This window comes from Mobula birostris, chromosome 3, assembly GCF_030028105.1.
Source record: "Mobula birostris isolate sMobBir1 chromosome 3, sMobBir1.hap1, whole genome shotgun sequence".
Lineage (NCBI taxonomy): Eukaryota > Metazoa > Chordata > Chondrichthyes > Myliobatiformes > Myliobatidae > Mobula > Mobula birostris.
The window spans coordinates 73717372-73736681 of record NC_092372.1 but is presented as its reverse complement, the minus strand read 5'-3'; positions in this window follow the sequence as shown (position 1 = coordinate 73736681).

Below are 19310 nucleotides of genomic sequence, written 5' to 3'. Positions count from 1 at the left end.
TCTCTGCTCCCCTAACCACCCCCTGCAAGGCTTTTTTGTCGACAGCACTGCAGCTGGAGTACCAGGTTGTGATGCTAAAGGTCAGCACACTCTCAACCATGTCTCTGTAGAATGTAGTTAAGATGTTAACGGGGAGTGATGCTTGTTTAAGCTTCCTCAGAAAGCTTAAATAATACAATGACCAGTAAATAATACAATGGGATAAGGTAAGTTGCAGATATGAGTGGAGAAATGGCAGATGGAGTTTAACACGGCCAAATGTAAAGCGCTGCACATCGATAGGTCAAATGTAAAGAGACAGTACACTGTTAAGGGCAGAAGGATCTTGGGGTCCAAATTCATAGATCCTTGAAAGTGTCCACACAGGTCGATAGGATGGTTAAGAAGGTACATGGCAGGCATGACTTTATTAGTTGAAGCCTTAAGTCAGGAAGTAATGCTCAATTCAAAATTAAATCAAATCAAGTTGAATTGTCATTCAAACCATACATGGAATCTTGTCATATGAAGACCGTCTGATGGCTCTGGGGTTGACTTCACTAGAGTTCAGAAGAATGAAGAGTGACCTCATTGAACCCTAACGAATGGTGAAAAGCCTTGATGAAGTGAATGTGCAGAGGATGCTTCCTATGATCTAAGACCAGAGGATACAGCCTCAGAATAGACGGGTGTCCTTTTAGAATGGAGATGAGGAGGAATTTCTTTAGCTAGAGAGTAGTGAATCTGTGTTTTTTTTTACCACAGGCAGCTATGGAGACTAAGTCTTTATGTATATTTAAGGCCGAGGTTGATAGATTTTTAATTGGTCGGGTCATGAATAGATATGGGGAGAAGGCAGGAGACTGGGGCTGAGAGGAAAATTGGTGCAGGTTATTAGGAATAGTCAGTTCAAATGGTTTTCAGCATGGGCTAAATGGGCTGAAGGGCCTTTTTTTGCTGTTCTTCTCTATATCTCTATGACTGTAAACTAATGCTCTCATCTCTTAGCTTTCTTGTTCCCTTTGTTTTTATGTTTTGGAGTTACAAAACATAATGACAAGAGGCTATGTCCTATATGATACTTAATGATGGATGTCTGCACAGTTTTTGGAAGACCTCTTGCAACTGGGCAGAATGCTCTCCAATGTACATCTGTAAAAATTTGCTGTAGTCTTTGGTCACAACGAATCTCCTCAAACTCCTAATGCTGCTAGTGAGCCTTCATCACAGTTATTTCAATATGTTGAGCTCAGAATAGATCCACTGAAATGCTGATGCCCAGAACTTGAAGCAGCTTACCTTATCCACTGCTGATGCTTCAAGGTGTGTGTTCCCTTGCTTCCCCTTCCCGAAGTCCAAAGTGCAAGGTTGTTGTTGTGACACCACACAACTAGTCACGGTATTTTGCTCCTGTTGCCTCGCCATCACCATCTCTGATTCTACCGATAATTGTGGTGTCATTGTCAAATTGGTAGATGACGTTTGAGCTGTGACTAGCAAAACAGTCATGTGTGTGGAGAAAGGGGGGCAGTGGGCTAAGCCCACTCCCTTGATATGCCTGTATTGATTGTCAGCGAAGAAGAAATGTTATCACCAATCTGTGCAGACGGTGGTCTCCCGATGAAGAAGACAAGAATCCAGAAGCAGAAGCAGTCATGGAGGTCTGGGCTTTAAGCTTGTTGATCAGTACTGAGAGAATGATGGTGTTGAACACTAAGATGTATTTATTTATCACATGTACATCACAATGTGTTGTTTGCTTTCAACCAACACAACCTAAGGATGAACTAGGTTATGCCTGCAAGGGTTGTCACACATTCTGACACTAGCATAGCATGCTCACAATGTTCATCAGAACAACATAAGCAACAACAACTACAAAACAAAGCTATAACAGCAAAACAAGCCCCTTTCCCACCATCCCACCCATCCTTCCACCCCAGGATAATCCACTGCCGAGCCTCCAACCTTCTGTCCTTGTCCCTAGATTCTCAGAGTCACAGACATCAGGCCTACAAAATTCTAGTCCCTGCCTTGACTTGCAGACATCGAGCCTCTAACCTCTGGACATATTGACCCAGGGGCTTTGAATAGTGGGCCATGACCTCTGTACTCACCAACTTCAGTCTTCAGTCGTTGAGTTTTGACCTCTAGACTTCTGGCTTCAACCTTTGGACTTCACCGACCTCTGGTTATCAACCCCAAGACTTGCCAATAAAGGGACTTTGATCTCCATGCTTCGACATCTGGACTTATATGGACCTCCAAATCTGCGACTCATTGACATGGAGTTCACCAGCCCTCACGCTTCCTGCCTGCATGGACCTCCAAACTCAGGACTCATCAAGCTGTCCCTGGAGTCAATCTCACTGCTCTAATTATGCCCCAACAGATGAGGAATAAAGGATAAAGAAGAAGAAGATGACGAAGAAGAAGAAGAAGAAGAAGAAGAAGAAGAAGAAGAAACTTAACAGATACTTAGTTTGCTGAAGCTTGAGCTTGCCTAAGTCTGATGAGCCAAAGCAAGAGCCTCCCCTCTCTAATACTGGTTGCTTTTTAATCTTCAATCATGGGCCAGTGTGGTCAACTCTTCTTCACATGTCCTGTTTACTGATTGGATGCAGTTCAAACTCCATGTGTTAGTTTTGCCTTATAGGGAGTAAAATAATATAAACCCTGCAATAGCTGACATGCATCCAACTGCATCTCTCAGTTCACATGGAATGTCCCTTTTGCTCTTACGATGGCCTCTGTCAATCATATCTTGTCTTCTTTTGGGGTTCTGGGTTGCTGGCCACAGATCTAGCTCTCGGCAGATTGTGAATCACCTGATCCATCCACAGCTTCTACTATGCGCAGATTCAGTATGATCTTGGAATCAAAATTATTTGAAACAATGTTGCTTACTGCCATGTCTGTGGTGTAGGTTTCATCTGCAATAATTCTGAATGGGAATATTTGATGATTCCTTTGGGAAATAAACACAAAATGTCATCACTCTCCATCACCATCCTGTTGGTTGAGGGATGGCAAACTGAATAGTGTCTTGTGAATACGTTATATGACCATTCTGTAAGCAACCACAACTTTACCTGTTGCTGCAAACTTCATGATGACTAAATTCCTGCTCCAGATTTTCATTTGTGTAGTGTGGAATACACAAAATATTATGGCTGGATGCAGGTACCAGAGAGGGGAAGGAAATCCAGCAGTTAAAGGACATAACAATTTAAATTTGAGAGTTTGAATGAAGCTGGTGGGTGTTCAGGTACAGATGAAACAGGACATTTGGGGCCTGATCAGGGTATTGTGTCTGGAATGACATTCAGCTGGCTGGGGATTAATGTGCTGAAGAGGACTGTGTGTGCAAACTGCTATGTCTTGTAATTCCAAAACATTTATTGACAGCAATACAAGGAGTCGGGACATAAATTTACGAAGGAGAAATTGTGCTTGACTAATCTTCTGGAACTTTTTGAGGATGTAACTATGAAAATGGACAAGCGAGAGCCAGTGGATATAGTGTACTTGGACTTTCAGAAAGCCATTTGCTGATGACACAAAGCTGGGAGGCAGTGTGAAATGTGAGGAGGATGTTATGAGAATGCAGAGTGACTTGGACAGGCTGGGTGAGTGGGTGGATGCATGGCAGAAGCAGTTTAATGTGGATAAATGTGAGGTTATCCACTTTGGTGCTAAGAACGGGAAGGCAGATTATTATCTAAATGGAGTCAAGTTAGGAAAAGGGGAAGCACAACATGATCTAGGTGTTCTTGTACATCAGTCACTGAAAGCAAGTATGCAAGTACAGCAGGCAGTGAAAAAAGCTAATGGCATACTGGCCTTCATAACAAGGGGAATTGAGTGTAAGAGCAAAGAGGTCCTTCTGCAGCTGTACAGGGCCCTGGTGAGACCACACCTGGAGGACTGTGTGCAGTTTTGGTCTCCAAATTTAAGGAAGGACATTCTTGCTATTGAGGGAGTGCAGCGTAGGTTCACAAGGTTAATTCCCCGGATGGCAGGACTGTCATATGTCGAAAGATTGGAGTGACTGGGCTTGTATACTCTGGAATTTAGAAGGCTGAGAGGGGATCTCACTGAAACATATAAGATTATTAAGGGATTGGACATGTTGCAGGCAGGAAGCATGTTCCCACTGATGGGTGAGTCCAGAACCAGAGGCCGCAGTTTAAGAATTAGGGGTAGGCTATTTAGAACGGAGTTGAGGAAAAACTTTTTCACCCAGAGAGTGGTGGACATATGGAATGCTCTGCCCCAGAAGGCAGTGGAGTCCAAGTCTCTAGATACTTTCAAAAAAGAGATGGATAGAGCTCTTAAAGATAGCGGAATCAAAGGTTATGGGGATAAGGCAGGAACTGGATACTGATAGTGGATGATCAGCTATGATCACAGTGAATGCTGGTGCTGGCTCGAAGGGCCAAATGGCCTACTCCTGCACCTATTGTCTATTGTCTATTGTCTATTGTCTATAAATGTGAGTACTTAGTTTTTACTTTAGCCAGGTGCATAAGTATGAAGTGATAGCATCATGACATATGGAGTTCACTTTTTATTACATGCAATAAGAAGACTTAATTAAACAATATATTTAGAATATTTCTCAAGCATTACTGAAATATTAAATACACAACAGTTCTCCCTGATAAGCTATAGATTCCAACTCAATATAGAATGCTTCTCAACTATATACACAGTATGCTATATAATAGAACTACTATACTGTAATCATAGTAAAGAATATAAATTTATAGTATACTCCACAGCACAATAAATTTTGTATTGTCCCATTCAGGCCTAAAGATTGAACCGCTGTGGTGAATTTCTTACTCTTGTGGGATAACATCTTTCCTGACAAGGGAGGTCACCCTCCTTGGCAGGTGAGGCTTATGGATGTGAAAACAACCTCAAGTTCTGGGCCCTCCTCTGCATTGTTCGTAGGATGTGACTCTGAGACTGCAGGAAGAGATTCTGACAGTGTTCTGCTGATTTTCTTTCTCACATTCCTTCTCTTTTTCATGCCTTTCTCTTTCTCACTCACATTCTTTCTTTCATTCTTTACTCTCATTTTCAACTTACTGTCTTTTTCTTGCTTCCTTTTTATTCTTCTAATTTCTAGTGAGCATCTCTGAATTCACTAATTTCTTGAGATATTAGGCCTCAATTATCCTCTTCCATTAGCACTTATGTTATCTGGTATGAATTATAACTTCAAAACATTAAACTAATAAAACATGAGAATCTGAGATTACAGGTCTAGTTCAATTTTACTTTAAGCAATGAACACTCATATCACATGGTACAGTGTGATGACACATGCAAATAACATTTTACATATAAAAAGTAACTAAGTATTTAAATCATAAAGAATGCTTAATTAACCAATAAATGTACAAGATTACTAAAATATTATTGAAATATTAAATACACAACAATCCACCTTGCTTAGCTGAAAACTCCAATTCAATAAAATGAATTGCAACTATATGCACAGTATACTATATAATACAACTACTCTATATAGACATCCACAGCATAGTAAATTTAAAATTTTCCTATTCAGGCTTAAAGATTTAATGGCTGTGGAGGATTTCTTACGCTTGTGGGACGACATTTTCCTGACATGGGGGATCACTTTGCTTGGCAGGTGAAGCTTGTGACTGTGAAACAATGTTGGGTTTTGAGGCCTCCTCTGTGGTGGTTGTAGGGGTTGACTCTGAGTCTGCAGGAAGTGGTCTGATAGCAGTATCCAGCTTTCTTCTTCTGGGTTGTGCATCTTGATCTTAGGAAGGTGCTTTTAGTCCACGAGTATTCTCTTAGCAATCTTTCTATTGCTCCCTTTACAACCTGATCTCTCCTTTAGGTTTTCTCATCCACAATGTCTTCTGATGAATCCTCAGTTTCCATATCTCCATTGACTCCTTTCTTTGTGGCCTTCTGTTTGTCCTGCTTTTCCTCTCCCAATTGAAGTCCATGCAATAACCTCAATGCATGCAGAGTGGATTCTGGTTCTTCATACGCACGAAGCTCCTTGAATTCTCTTCCAACTTAAAACCAAGACACATTTTGCAAGTAACTGCCTGATGAACATATCAGAAACTTTCTCAGGTATGTTACCTACAAAAACTGCTGTAGTCAGACCATTGCTTTTGTCACTTTCACAATTCCTCTGAGCATCATTGTCCTTCCATGGCCCAATATGCTTTTCAACCAGAGGCACAGGAATTAGCACCAACAATTGTGTGTCATCTGTTGGGCAGTGGTTCACGCAGACATATATGGTATCAGCCAATATCTTTCTTATTTTGCTTTCATATAACTTAATTGCATGAGATGGGAAATGCAAATTATGGATGGATCTCCGATCAAGCTGTAGTTGTCTCAGTCAATCATTTCCCCACAAAACTGCTCCGTCTGTTTTTACCACATAAAAGCTATGAAAAGCTTGTTGGTTGTTATATTTCACTGTCACAGATGTCATTCTATCAGGAGTTATCTTTTCTCCAGTATAAGCTCTTAGTTGGATATCTGCAGCCTTCAGTTTAGTATATTTGAAATGCTATTCTAGCTCATTTTGTGGAATGACTGATACCTTTGAACTAGTGTCCATTGCCATTTTAATTAATTTGCCATTCACTTCTTGTGTGCCGTATTGCTTGTCTGTTGTTAATTTTCACACTGCTGATCTTACAGCTACACAGTCCTGTATCGCTCTCATCAATATTAGATATTTCATCAACAACATGCAGATTAGTACTCATTTTGATACTGCAAGTTGACTTTTTAACTTTTTCTCTTTCCTGTGCAAACTATTTATTTTTGTCTGCCCAACATGCTCTTTGTTTGTTTTCTACTTTGTTGCATTCTCTGCAAGTTTCATCTTTAAATGTACATTAGTCTGTTGTACATGAGCCCCAGCCATAATGGCAGCACAATTTGTTTGGCTAGACCAGTTTCTGTTTAGCTGCTGCAACTTTGTTTAAGCTCTCTTTCATTCCTAACTGCAGCTCAGTTGCTTCTCTGTCTGCTGTTTCCATTCATACAGCAATTTCAGTGGTATCAACTGAACTTTAAATGTAAGTTGCACTTCAGTTGGGAACCATTTTTGAAAGCTTTCTTGTAAGATGCCACAAATTGAATGATCATACAAATCCAGCCTGACTTGCTGATTTTTCAAAAATTCAAAGATTTGAGATTTAAATACATTTATTATCAAAGAATGTATATATGATAGAATCTTGAGATTTGTTTGCTCACAGGTAGGCACGAAGCAAGAAATCCAAAAAAAAAACCCAAAGGAAAACATAAGAATTAAAATAAAAATAAAACACCAACATCTGATATGCAAGAGAAAGAAACACAAACAAAAAATCATGCAAACAATTGAAGCCAACAACAACAATCCGGACCAAGCATCGAGTCCTCTGATCCAAACCGCGTAGCAGTCCAGAGAAGACCCAAAGCCTCACTTACCACTTCATCATATTAGCAGGCATGGAGCACAACGGCTCGGGTAGTCTGCATCAACTTAGCACGATAGTGAGAGAGGAGTGACCATTGTGAAGAACGAGCAAACTTAGCTCTAGCCTCAGATCCCAACACTCTGTCTTTTCAGTCTATCTGGACCAGCGTTTAAATTGACCAAACAGCAGAACAGCAAAAAGCACCAGCACCCTGGAGAGGGGAGACAGCATCACAGAGAGCAAGCAAAATTGGCTCTCGACTCTGATCTCGGCCGGTGCTTATATTGTCTAAACAGCTAGGCCCCAGGCACCACTGCAGCAAAAGGCTCTGGACCTAGACCATACCACCCAGCATCTTGCTCTGGGCCCAGATTTCACTGCCCAGCCCAAAGTCACTCTCAAGCTCATCAAATCAGCTCGATGCACAGAGCAATCCCACTACAAAACCGGGCCAGATATAGTGGGACCGAATCTCCTCTGCCTGCGCCCAACTTGTCCTTTTGGTGCCCGGTGTGATCTAACATCACACCTGGACCAGTTGTATGGGCAGCAGAAGTCCATCTGCAACAATTCTGCAACACACAATCTTGGCTGATACTTTGAATTTGCTTTGCCATTGCTTACCCCTTGACTGTTTATGGCGACAGTTTAACACATCTTACCTCAGAAAAGGTATTTTTAGTGACTTTTTAGTTGGATTTCTTAACTTTTTTACTACCAGAAAGCTGTCGCACACATTCGGTAGCACAATCTTAACCGAAAGCCAGAATTTCCAGAATTGTCTCCTTTTTTAATTTTAGATTTCCAATAGCAGCGATTTTGTTATTTTAATTTTACATCCTGATGATAGTCTGAGGCTCTGCCTGGTATGATTCTAAATATAACAGTTAAAATCTAGAAAGTTTGCAATTTACATGAAAACAGTTACAAAAACATATAGTTAATGTTTGCAGTTATGATATTCCATGATATTCTATCCCACTGTACACAGAAACTGCCATTTCACTTCCAAATTCCCTTTGGTCATTAAAGTTAGTAAATCCATAATAGGCACTTCCACATCTTTCTCTGAAAATTTGTGTTTGAATACCTTGAATTAGATTTCTAACCCAGCCAAATGACCAGAGTGGCTTTATTCTTATCCATCCAGGAGCAGTTGTTGTTTTCGCTTCTCTTTCCTGTGCTGTTACTTTTGGAATCTCTAAGAATGCATTCTTGAACACCTTCCATTTACCTTTCAAAAGCTGTCCCCTGGCAACATTGACTGGAATTAGTTCAGGTCCATATGTATGTTATGAGTGTCCAGATCTCTCTCATGACCACATTTCTAAACTCCACACTGGCGCAGGGTTGTCAACTGTCTGTCTGGCACATACCACTAGATGAGCAGAAATTTCTTCCAAGCATTCAACACCATCATCCTCTCAAAACTGATCAATAAGCTTCTACTTGTTGGCCTCAATACTTCCTTGTGCAGTTGAATCCTCGATTTCCTCACTTGCAGATACCAGTCAATTCGAATTGGCAACAACATCTCCTCCATGATCTCCATCAGCACAGATGCACCACAAGGCTGTGTGCTTAGTCCACTGCTCTACTCACTTTACACTTATGACTATGTGGCTAAGCATAGCTCCAAAGCCACATTCAAATTTGCTGATGACACCAATTGTCATAGGCAGAATCAAAGGTGATGAATCAGCATATAGGAGGGAGCTTGAAAATCTGACTGAGTGGGGCTATCATAACAATCTCTCACTCAATGCCAGCAAGACCAAGAGGCTGATTATTGACTTCAGGGGAAGGAAACCAAAGATCCATGAGCCAGTCCTCAACAGAGGATCAGAGGTGGCGAGGGTCAGCAACTTTAAATTCCCCAGTGTTATTATTTAGAAGGTCGGGCCCTAGGCCCGGCATGTAAGTGCAATTATGAAGAAAGCACGGCAGCACCTCTACTTTCTTAGGAGTTAGTGAAGATTTGGCATAACATCTAAAATTTTGACTAACTTCTATAGACGTGCAGTGAAGAGTATATTGACTGGCTACATCACAGCCTGGTATGGAAACACCAATGATTTTGAATGGAAATACCTACAAAAAGAAGTGGATACAGCCCAGTCCATCATGGGTAAAGCCCTTCCCACCACTAAGCACATCTACATGAAATGCAATCATAGGAAACAGCATCCATCATCAGGGGCCCCTGCCACCCTATCTTACATTATAATGTTATAATATTAATGGTAAGACTCTTAGCAGTGAGGAAGATTTGAGAGATCTTGGGTTCATGTCCATAGGACACTCAAAGCTGCTGCACAGGTTGAGAGTGTTGTCAAGAAGGCATATGGTGTGTTAGCCTTCATCAACCGTGGGATTGAGTTCAAGAGCCGTGAGGTAATGTTACAGCTATATAAGGCCTTGGTCAGACTCGACTTGGAGTACTGAGTTCAGTTCTGGTCACCTCACCACAGGAAGGATGTAGATACTATAGAGAGAGTGCAGAGGAGATTAATAAGTTGTTGCCTAGATTGGAGGGCATACCGTATGAGAAAAGGTTGAGTGAACTTGGCCTTTTCTTCTTGGAGTGACGGAGGATGAGATGTGACCTGATAGAGGTGTATAAGATGATGAGGTGCATTGATTGTGTGGGTAGCCAGAGGCTTTTTCCCAGGGCTGAAATGGCTAACATGAGGGGGCATAGTATTAAGGTGCTTGGAAATAGGTACTGAGAGGACGTCAAGGATAGGTTTTTAACACTGTGACGAGATCCTGAGGTATTCATTATGGACTGTGCCTTTGAAAAGAGAGAGACAGCATGCAGCTGTACAATACAGACAGCTTGTTACAGAGAGAGAGGAGGAGCTACTTGATGGACAGCTGGTGTTCAGCACAACAGTATTTAAACCAGCGTAGTTGCTTGTTTCACAGGATATGCAGACGCACTAAGGTGTGGTGAAGTTACCACTATCCTTCTCAGGCGCCCACGAGTGTGGGACTGAGGATCAATTGAGAGGAATCGATCTGTGATTATTAGTGCATGAAAGAGTGACCTCGTGGAGTCTACCAGTGTGTCCAACCTTTGCCTGGGTTGGTAGACTATCACTTGAATATGGCGCTCTTAAGTTAGTCAAGTTTGGCTACCTTGGAAGTTTTGGAGGAGAACGAGAAGAATCGATGGCATTGGCTTACTCAGACAACCACAACACCTCTGTCTCTCCAATACTACAAAACTCAATAACACGGACTGAACTGACTTCACTTACCTATTATCGTAAGGCTGTATCCATTTACCCTCCCCCCCCCACCTAAGATTGACAAAGTTTCGGTTCGATATTTACTCACCTGTATATGCAAAAGTTCTGCTAACCTGCTTGATTTATCTGTTTTCATAGTATTATTACATAGTTACTAATAAAATAGCTTATGTTAAAAGCAATACCAGACTCCAGGTGTTTTTCCATTTCTGCTGGTTCTTTAACCCTTTAGGGGCTACGTAATAACACAGAGAGTGCTGGGTGTGGGGAATGAACTGCCAGCAGTGGTAGTGGAAGAGGATACAATAGGGTCTTTTTAGATTCTCTCAGATAGGTACGTGGAGTTTCGAAGAATAGAGGGCATACTCCTGGGAAATGCTAGGCAGTTTCTAGAGTAGGTTACATGGCCGGCACGTCATTGCTATGTTCTATGTTCTATGTTCTCCCTGCTGTCTTGAGGAAGAAGGGAGAAGGTACAGAACCTCAAGGCTCACACCACCAGGTTCAGGAACAGTTCTTACCCCTCAACCACAAACTGTTCCAGTTGCTACCATCTGGGAAATGGTACCACAGTATTAAAGCCAGGATCAACAGGCTCTGGGACAGCTTCTTCCACCAGGCCATCAGACTGATTAATTCACGCTGACACAATCATATTTTAAGCTATATTGACTTTTCTGTTGTATATCTTTCTGTGCATACTATTTATTACAAATTTCTATAATTTGCAAATAGCACATTTAGACGGAGATGTAATGTAAAGTATTTTACTCCTCATGTATGTGAAGGATGTAAGAAATTAAGTCAATTCAATACCTATAATGGAAAACCGTTGATTGAAAGCTACTTCAAAATCAGACTCCTTACCTTCATGCTTTCATTTGTGTGATGTTGCCTGTTGTCCCTTGTATAATACCCTTTCTTCTAACAGTTTATTTTGCTGATGTATCAAGTGTGCAATTATAGATTTTGGCACTCCAGTTATCTCTGCCAGCTGAAGATGAGTGTTGTTAGGTGGATGTCTTTTAATTTGGTCATGGGTGGTAATTTTTTAGGCTAGTGTCAAATCTTTTCTTGGCAGGTGTTTCAAAAATTTTTTTTCAAGTCAAAATAAAGAACAATTGTCAAAAATCACTGCTTTTGGAATTGGTGTCCATTGGTCCAAATGGATAACGTAACAAAATAAAAAAGGACAAAGAAAGCAGGACTGAAGGTGTGTACTTAAGTGCATGTAGCATTCAAATAAAGTGGGCAAACTCATGGCGCAATTGCAGATTGGTTGATATGACATTGTGGCCATCACTGAGTCATGGTTGAAAGAGGAACATAGTAGGGAGCCTAATATCAAATTACTATAATTCGATACTTTGTATCGAAAGGACAGGCAGGAATGCATGGATGGTGGTGTGGCTGTGTTGGTAAGAGATGGAATTACATCTTTAGAAATAGGTGACATACGGTCAGAGAAAGTTGAAACTTTATGGGTGGAGCTAAAAAACTGTAAAAAATAACACATGGGCAACATATAGAGGGCTCCAAATTGTAGCCAAGATGTAGGGCTGAGATTGAAAAGGGAGCTGGAAAAGGAATGTAATAAGGGTAATGTCAAAATTGTAATGGAGGAAAATCAGGTTGGTGTCAGATCGCAAGAGAGGGAATTTGTTTAATTCCTACGTGATGGCTTTTTTAGAGCAGCTTGTGCTTGAGCCTGGTAGGGGAAAGGCTATCTTAGGTTGAGAGTTGTGTAATAAACTAAATCTTGTTAGAGAGCTTAATGTAAAGGAGCCCTTAGGAAGCAGTGATTATATGATTGAATTCATACTGCAACTTGAAAGAGAGAAGCATAAGTCACGTGTATCAGTATCGGAATGGAATAAAGGGAATTATAGAGCCATGAGAGGGGAGCTTTCCTAGGTGGATTGGAGGAGGATACTGGCAGTGATGATGGCAGAGCAGATATGGCTGAAGTTTCTGGGCATACTTTGCAAGGCACAGGATAGATATGTCCCACAGAGGAAGATGTTCTCAAATGGCATGGCAGGCAACCGTAGCTGACAAAGGATGTTAAGGACTGTATAAAAGCTAAGGGAAGGGCATATAATGTAGCAATAGTGAATGGAAAGTTGGATGACTGGGAAGTTTTTAAGATCCAACAAAAGACAACTAAAAAATCTCTAAGAAGAGAAGATATGAAATATGAAGACAAACTAACCAATAATATTAAGCAGGATACAAAAAGTTTTTTCAGTTATATTAAGAGAAAAAAGTAGGTGAGAGTTGATATTAGACCACTGGAAAATGCTGCTGGTGAGGTAGTAATGGGGGACGAAAACATGGAAAGTGAATTTAGTGAGTACTTTGCATCAGTTTTTACTATGGAAGACACTAGTAGTGTGCCATAATAGAGTATCAGAGAGCAGAAGTGAGTGTCATTGCTATTACAAAGGAAAAAGTGTGAGGCAAACGCAAAGTCTTAAGGTGGATAAGTCACCTGGACCAAAGAGACTACATCCCAGAGTCCTGAGAGAGGTTGTTGATGAGATAATGGATGCATTGGTCATGATCTTTCAAGAATTACTTGATTCTGGCATGGTCCTGTAATACTGGATAATTGCAAATGTCACTCCATTCTTTAAGGAGGGAGGAAGTCAAAATAAAGGAAATTATATGACAGTTAGTCTAACCTCAGTGGTTGGGAAAGTGTTGGAGTCTATTATTAAGGATGAGGTTTCAGGGTACTTGAAGACTAATGATAAAATAAGTTAACGTCAGCATGGTTTCTGTAAAGGGAAATCTTGCCTGACAAATCTGTTAGAGTTCATCGAGGAAATAACCAGCAGGGTGGACAAAGGAGAGGTAGTGGATGTCATTTACTTTGATAAGGCGCCACATATGAGGTTGCTTAACAAGAGAAAATCCTATGACTTCACAGCAAAAATGCTGACATAGATAGAGGCATGGCTGACAAGCAGGAAGCAGTGAGTAGCATTAAAGAGGGCCTTTCCTGGTTGGATGACAGTGACTAATGGTGTTCCTCAGGGGTCAGTATTGGGACTGTTGCTTTTCACATTGCTTGTCAGTGATTTAGCTAATGGAGTTGATGACTTTGTGGCCAAGTTTGACGATGATACGAAAATGGGTAGAGGAGTCGGTAGAGCTGAGAAAGCAATAAGATTGCAGCAGGACTTAGACAAATTGGAAGAATGGGCAAAAAAGTGGCAGATGGGAAATGTATGATAATGCATTTTGGTAAAAGGAACAATAGTGTGGACTGTTATCTAAATGGGGAGAACATTCACACATTAAAAGTGCAGAGGGACTAAGGATTCCTAGTGCAAGACTCCCAGAGGTTAATTCACAGATTGAGTCTGTGGTAAAGAAGGCAAATATAATGTTGGCGTTTGTTTGAAGGGGAATAGAATATAAGAGCAAAGAGATAATGCTGAGGCTTTATAAAACACTAGTCAGGCTACATTTGGGGTATTGCCAAAAATATTGGGCCCCATATCTCAGAAAGGATGTGTTGTTATTGAAGAAAGTCCAAAGGAGGTTCATGGGAATGACTCTGGGAATGAAGGGGTTAACATATGAGGAACATTTAGCAGCTTTGGGCCTGTACTCACTGTGATTTAGAAGAATGCATGGGGATCTCATTGAAACCTACTGAGTGTTGAAAGGATTGGATAAGGTGGATGTGGACAGGCTGTTTTCAATGGTGGTGGTATCCAAAACCAGTGTGCACAGCCTCAAAATTGAGGTGCAACAGTTTAGAACAGAGGTAAGAAGGATTTTTTTCAGCCAGAGAGTAGTGAATCTGTGGAATGTTTTGCCACAGAGTGTGGCAGAGACCAAGTTCATTAGTACATTTAAGGTGGAAGTTGATGGTTTGCTGATTGGTCAGGACATCAAAGGATATAGTGAGAAGGCAACTGGACGGGATTGAGTGAGACCTGGGAACGGCCTCATTGGAATGATGGAGCAGACTTGATGGGCTGAATGGTGTAATTCTGCTCCTATGCCTTACCGTCTAACACAAACACATGCAACTGATGCAACTGTTCCCTCCTAGCACGATGTAATGTCTAATTAATTGGTATCCACTGTGTATCTTTACACTAATTATCATCAGACCTCGTGGGTTTCCTCTCACATTCCAAAGATATACTTCTAAGGTTATTGAGTTTTGGGCATGCTATGTTGGCGCTGAAATCACGGCAATACTTGTGGGCTGCTCAGCGCAATCCTTGTTAATTTGTTTTGATGGAAACAACATATTTCTCTGCATGTTTCAAAGTACATGTGACAAATAAAGCTAATCTTTATCTTTCCTCTTTAGAGATGACTCTGTCAGACAGACCAGTGAATCCCTGCAACATGTTTTCAAGAATAACACTGGATGTACAGGTGTGAAACAGAAATACAGGTTAGTGCCAGATTTTCAACTCTACATAGGATTGACCTGATCATTTCTTCTGTATGCATTTTTTCCAACTCGGTACTGCACACAGACTGGAGAGATAGTTTTAACCAGTTATGTCACTGTTTGAATGGAATAGGACTGGAAAGTGACGAGCAGGTCATTGTCCAAAAACATCATGCAAAGGAAAATAAGCTGGAAAATATGGCACGACATGTCAACAATAACAGAAAATCCATAATATTAAAACTACTCATCACTTCTTTACCCTGGAACATGGGAGGTTAACTAAAATTTATCAATAGAGTGTTTTTGGAGCAAAATTGAAGGTTGGTAGGATATGTCAAACATGGGCTTTTGTAACATTATTTTGCTTGAGGAATCAATGATCAAATTACCTTATAAAGAGAAAAGTGGTAGAAAGGAAACAAGAAGAGAATAGAGCTGCATTTAATTATAACCTGAGACAAACAATGAATTGCAAGGTTTTATATGGTGACATATATGTACTTTGATAAAAAAAAATTACTTTAAACTTTGAAGATATTGATTTGGAGAACAGATTACAGAGGAGAGAGATGGTATTCTTTTGTATGAATGCACACCCACTATAGATTTTCAGACAGTAATTCTACCTTAGCTTTCTACCTGATGACCAATGTCTCCAGTATTTTGTGAGGTCAATTCTGGTGTGATTTGAGGCAAAAAGGTAAAAACTTCCAGTTTGCATTCTACAATATGACTATATGTCCATGACAAATAGTTAAATTAATTTCCCAATCGATGCCAAAACTGTGGTACCCCAAGATGAACATAATGGTCCAGAATTACCTGGAAGCCATGCCTAGTCAACAATATCATATCTACCTTGAATAGATTCTCCTATTTTTTTTTAAATAAGCCAGCTGATTATTGAATCCCAGCAAAGCATGATGTTCCAATAGTAAATCCAACTGATATGCATTGGCAGCTGATTAAGTCTTAGCCACAGGTTGAATTTGATGTCAAGGTGTTAACAGCTTAAATGTTTATCACTAATGCTTGCATTTGGCCCCTGTTCTAAATACTTTGCAACCATGAACCTATCCAAATGTCTTTTAAATTTTGTAGCTATCTCTAACAATTCCTCTGCCAGCTTGTTCCATCCACCTGCAACCCTCTGAGTGATAATCTTGCCCTTAGGTCCTTTATAAATCTTTTCCCCTCACCTTAAATATATGCCTTGTAGTTTTAGAATTCCCTTCCCTGGGAACAGGCTTGGGACATCCACCTTATCTCTGCCCCTTATGATTTTATAAACCCCTGTCAGATTTCTTCACTCCAGGGAAAACAGTCCTAGCCCATTCAGTCAAGCCTCATAATTCAAGCCCTGGGAAAATCCTTGTGAATATTTTCTTCCCCCTCTGTAGTTCATTCACATTCTTCCTGTAGAGTGGTGAGCAGAACTCCATATCATATTCAAGATTCATTTTCATGAGCGTCTTATACGGCTGTAACATGATGTCATAATTCTTGTACTCACTGCCTCATCAAATGATGGCCAGCACATTGTATGCCTGGTCTATCTGTGCTGCCACTTTCGAGAAACTTGTGCCCCTAGCTTTGTCTATATTATAGCACTCACCAGGGATCTGCCTTCCTACCCTATTTTAACTTCCTAAAATGCATCACTTCACACTTGTCTGAATTAAATTCCATCTGTCATTCTGTTGCCCAATTTCTCAGTTGATCCTATTGGAGTGTTAGACAACCTTTGTCACTGTCCACCACATCACCAATTTTACTGCCACCCACAAACTTACCAACTATACCACCGACAGAGATAGGCAGTGGATGTTATTTACTTGAATTTTCAGAAGGTGTTTGGTAAGGTGCCACACATGAGGTTGCTTAACAAGATAAAATCTTATGGCATTACAATAAAGATACTGGCATAGATAGCAGAATGGCAGACAGGCGGGAGTCGGCGAGTGGGAATAAAGGCAGCCTTTTCAGGTTGGCTGCTGGTGACTAGTGGTGTTCCTCAAGGGTCAGTATTGGGACCGCTACTTTTCACATTGTTTGTCAATTATTTGCATAATGGAATTGATGGCTTTGTAGCAAGGTTTGCAGATGATACAGAGATAGTTGGTGGGATAGGTAGTGCTGAGGAAGCAATGCGATTGCAGCAGGACTTGGACAAATTGCAAGAATGGGCAAATAGGTGGCAGATGTTGGGAAATGTATGATAATGCATTTTGGTGAAAGGAACAATAGTGCAGACTATTATCTAAATAGGGAGAAAAATCATACATCAAAGGTGCAGAGTGACTTAGGACTCCTTGGGCAAAACTCCCAGAAGGTTAATTTACAGGCTAAGACTGCAGTAAAGGCAGCAAATACAACGTTGGCATTTATTTCAAGGGGAATAGAATATAAAAGCAAGGAGATAATGCTGAGGCCTGATAAGACACTAGTCAGACCGCACTTGGAGTACTGTCAACAGTTTTGGGCCCCTTATCTCAGAAAGGATGTGCTGTCATTGGAGAGAGTTTAGACATGGTTCACGAGGATGATTCCAGGAATGACGAGGTTAACATATGAGGAGTGTTTGGCAGCCTTGGGCCTGTACTCACTGGAAGTTAGAAGAATGCATGGGGATCTAATTGAAACCTCCCAGATGTTGAAAGGACGAGGTAGGGTGGATGTGGGGAGTATATTTCCCATGGTGGGGATATCCAGAACTAGATGGCACGGCCTCAAAATTGAGGGATGACCTTTTAGAACAGAGGTAAGGGGGAATTCTTTTTTCGCCAATGACAGTGTATCTGTGGAATACTCTGCTACAGACTGTGGCGGATGCCAAGTACATGGGTATAATTAAGGCAGAAGCTGATCTTTTCCTGATCGGTCAAGGCATCAAAGGATATGGCGAGAAAGTAGGTGCATGGGGTTGAGTGGAATCTGGGTTCAGCTGTGGTGGAGCCAGGATCAGCCAGGGCTGGTGAAGCAGTCTCGATGGGCTGAATGGCCTAATTCTGCTTCTTTTTTTATGATATATGGTCTTACATTGTTATCCAAATCATTAATATACTGTATATGGTAAACAACAGTGGGCTCTGGGACGTAAGTGATGACTTGTACTCTGCTCTCCTCAATCTGTTTGGTCGCTTCTTTCAAAATCAGTCCTTGCTTTTTAAGTTCTGTTATCCATTCCAGGGAAATAATTAATTTGTTGCCTGCAGGTTTTAATTTCATTTGTTAGTAGTTCAAATTGCAGCATCATAGAATTTCTCCAGCACAAGTAAAGGCACAAAAGCGGGGCATGTAGATTAATCAATGTTTAAGGAGTGGTATAATTACACTGCAAACATAGGTAAATGTGTAATGCTCCTTGCATCACCGATATACTCACATGTGTTTGCCACTGCAAGGAAGGTGGATGAAAAGTTCGAGTCAGGAGGAGGGCTCAGTGGATGGATAGGTTTGAGAGCCAGTCAGGATTTGCATGGAATAGAGGAGAGAGTATGACTTGGGATTCAAAAGATCTAGTCAGAGCAATGGTAGGAAGAGTGGCATGGCATTTAGTGCAATGTTTTACAGTGCCAGCAATCCAGGTTTAATTCCTACTGCTGTCTGTAAGGAAGGAGTCTGGCATTCTTTCCATGACAACATGAATATTCTCTGGATGCTCCAGTTTCCTGCCACATTCCAAAGATGTACAGGTTAGTAAGTTGTGATGTGCTATGTTGGCACCAGAAGAATGGTAGGTATGAAGGTCAGCTTCAGCACATGCAGCCTAAGCAGCAGATGGACTGCATGTCCCTACATGAAATTTATGGGAATTGTAAACAGAAATGTGCACATATTACTGGGTATGAACAAATCTGGGTATTTCTATGTGTTTCAGACTTATGGCAGTCAAAATGTTTTGTGCCTAAGTCTCATTCCAGAGTCTTGAGCACAAAAATCTTCTATACAGCACCACTGCAGTACTGATAAAGGCGTCAGAACCGCGACAAATTTCATGAAACATTACATAGATTCTTTGCTTTCCCTGTCAGATGGATGCAAAAATTGTTTTGAGTAAGTGCGAGAGGGATTACTTTCCCTACAAACCACAATACAGAAATAGATTATCAGGTCACTGAGAATGCTTGCTTTGCACAAACTGGCTGCTGTACTTTCTTCCGTACAAAA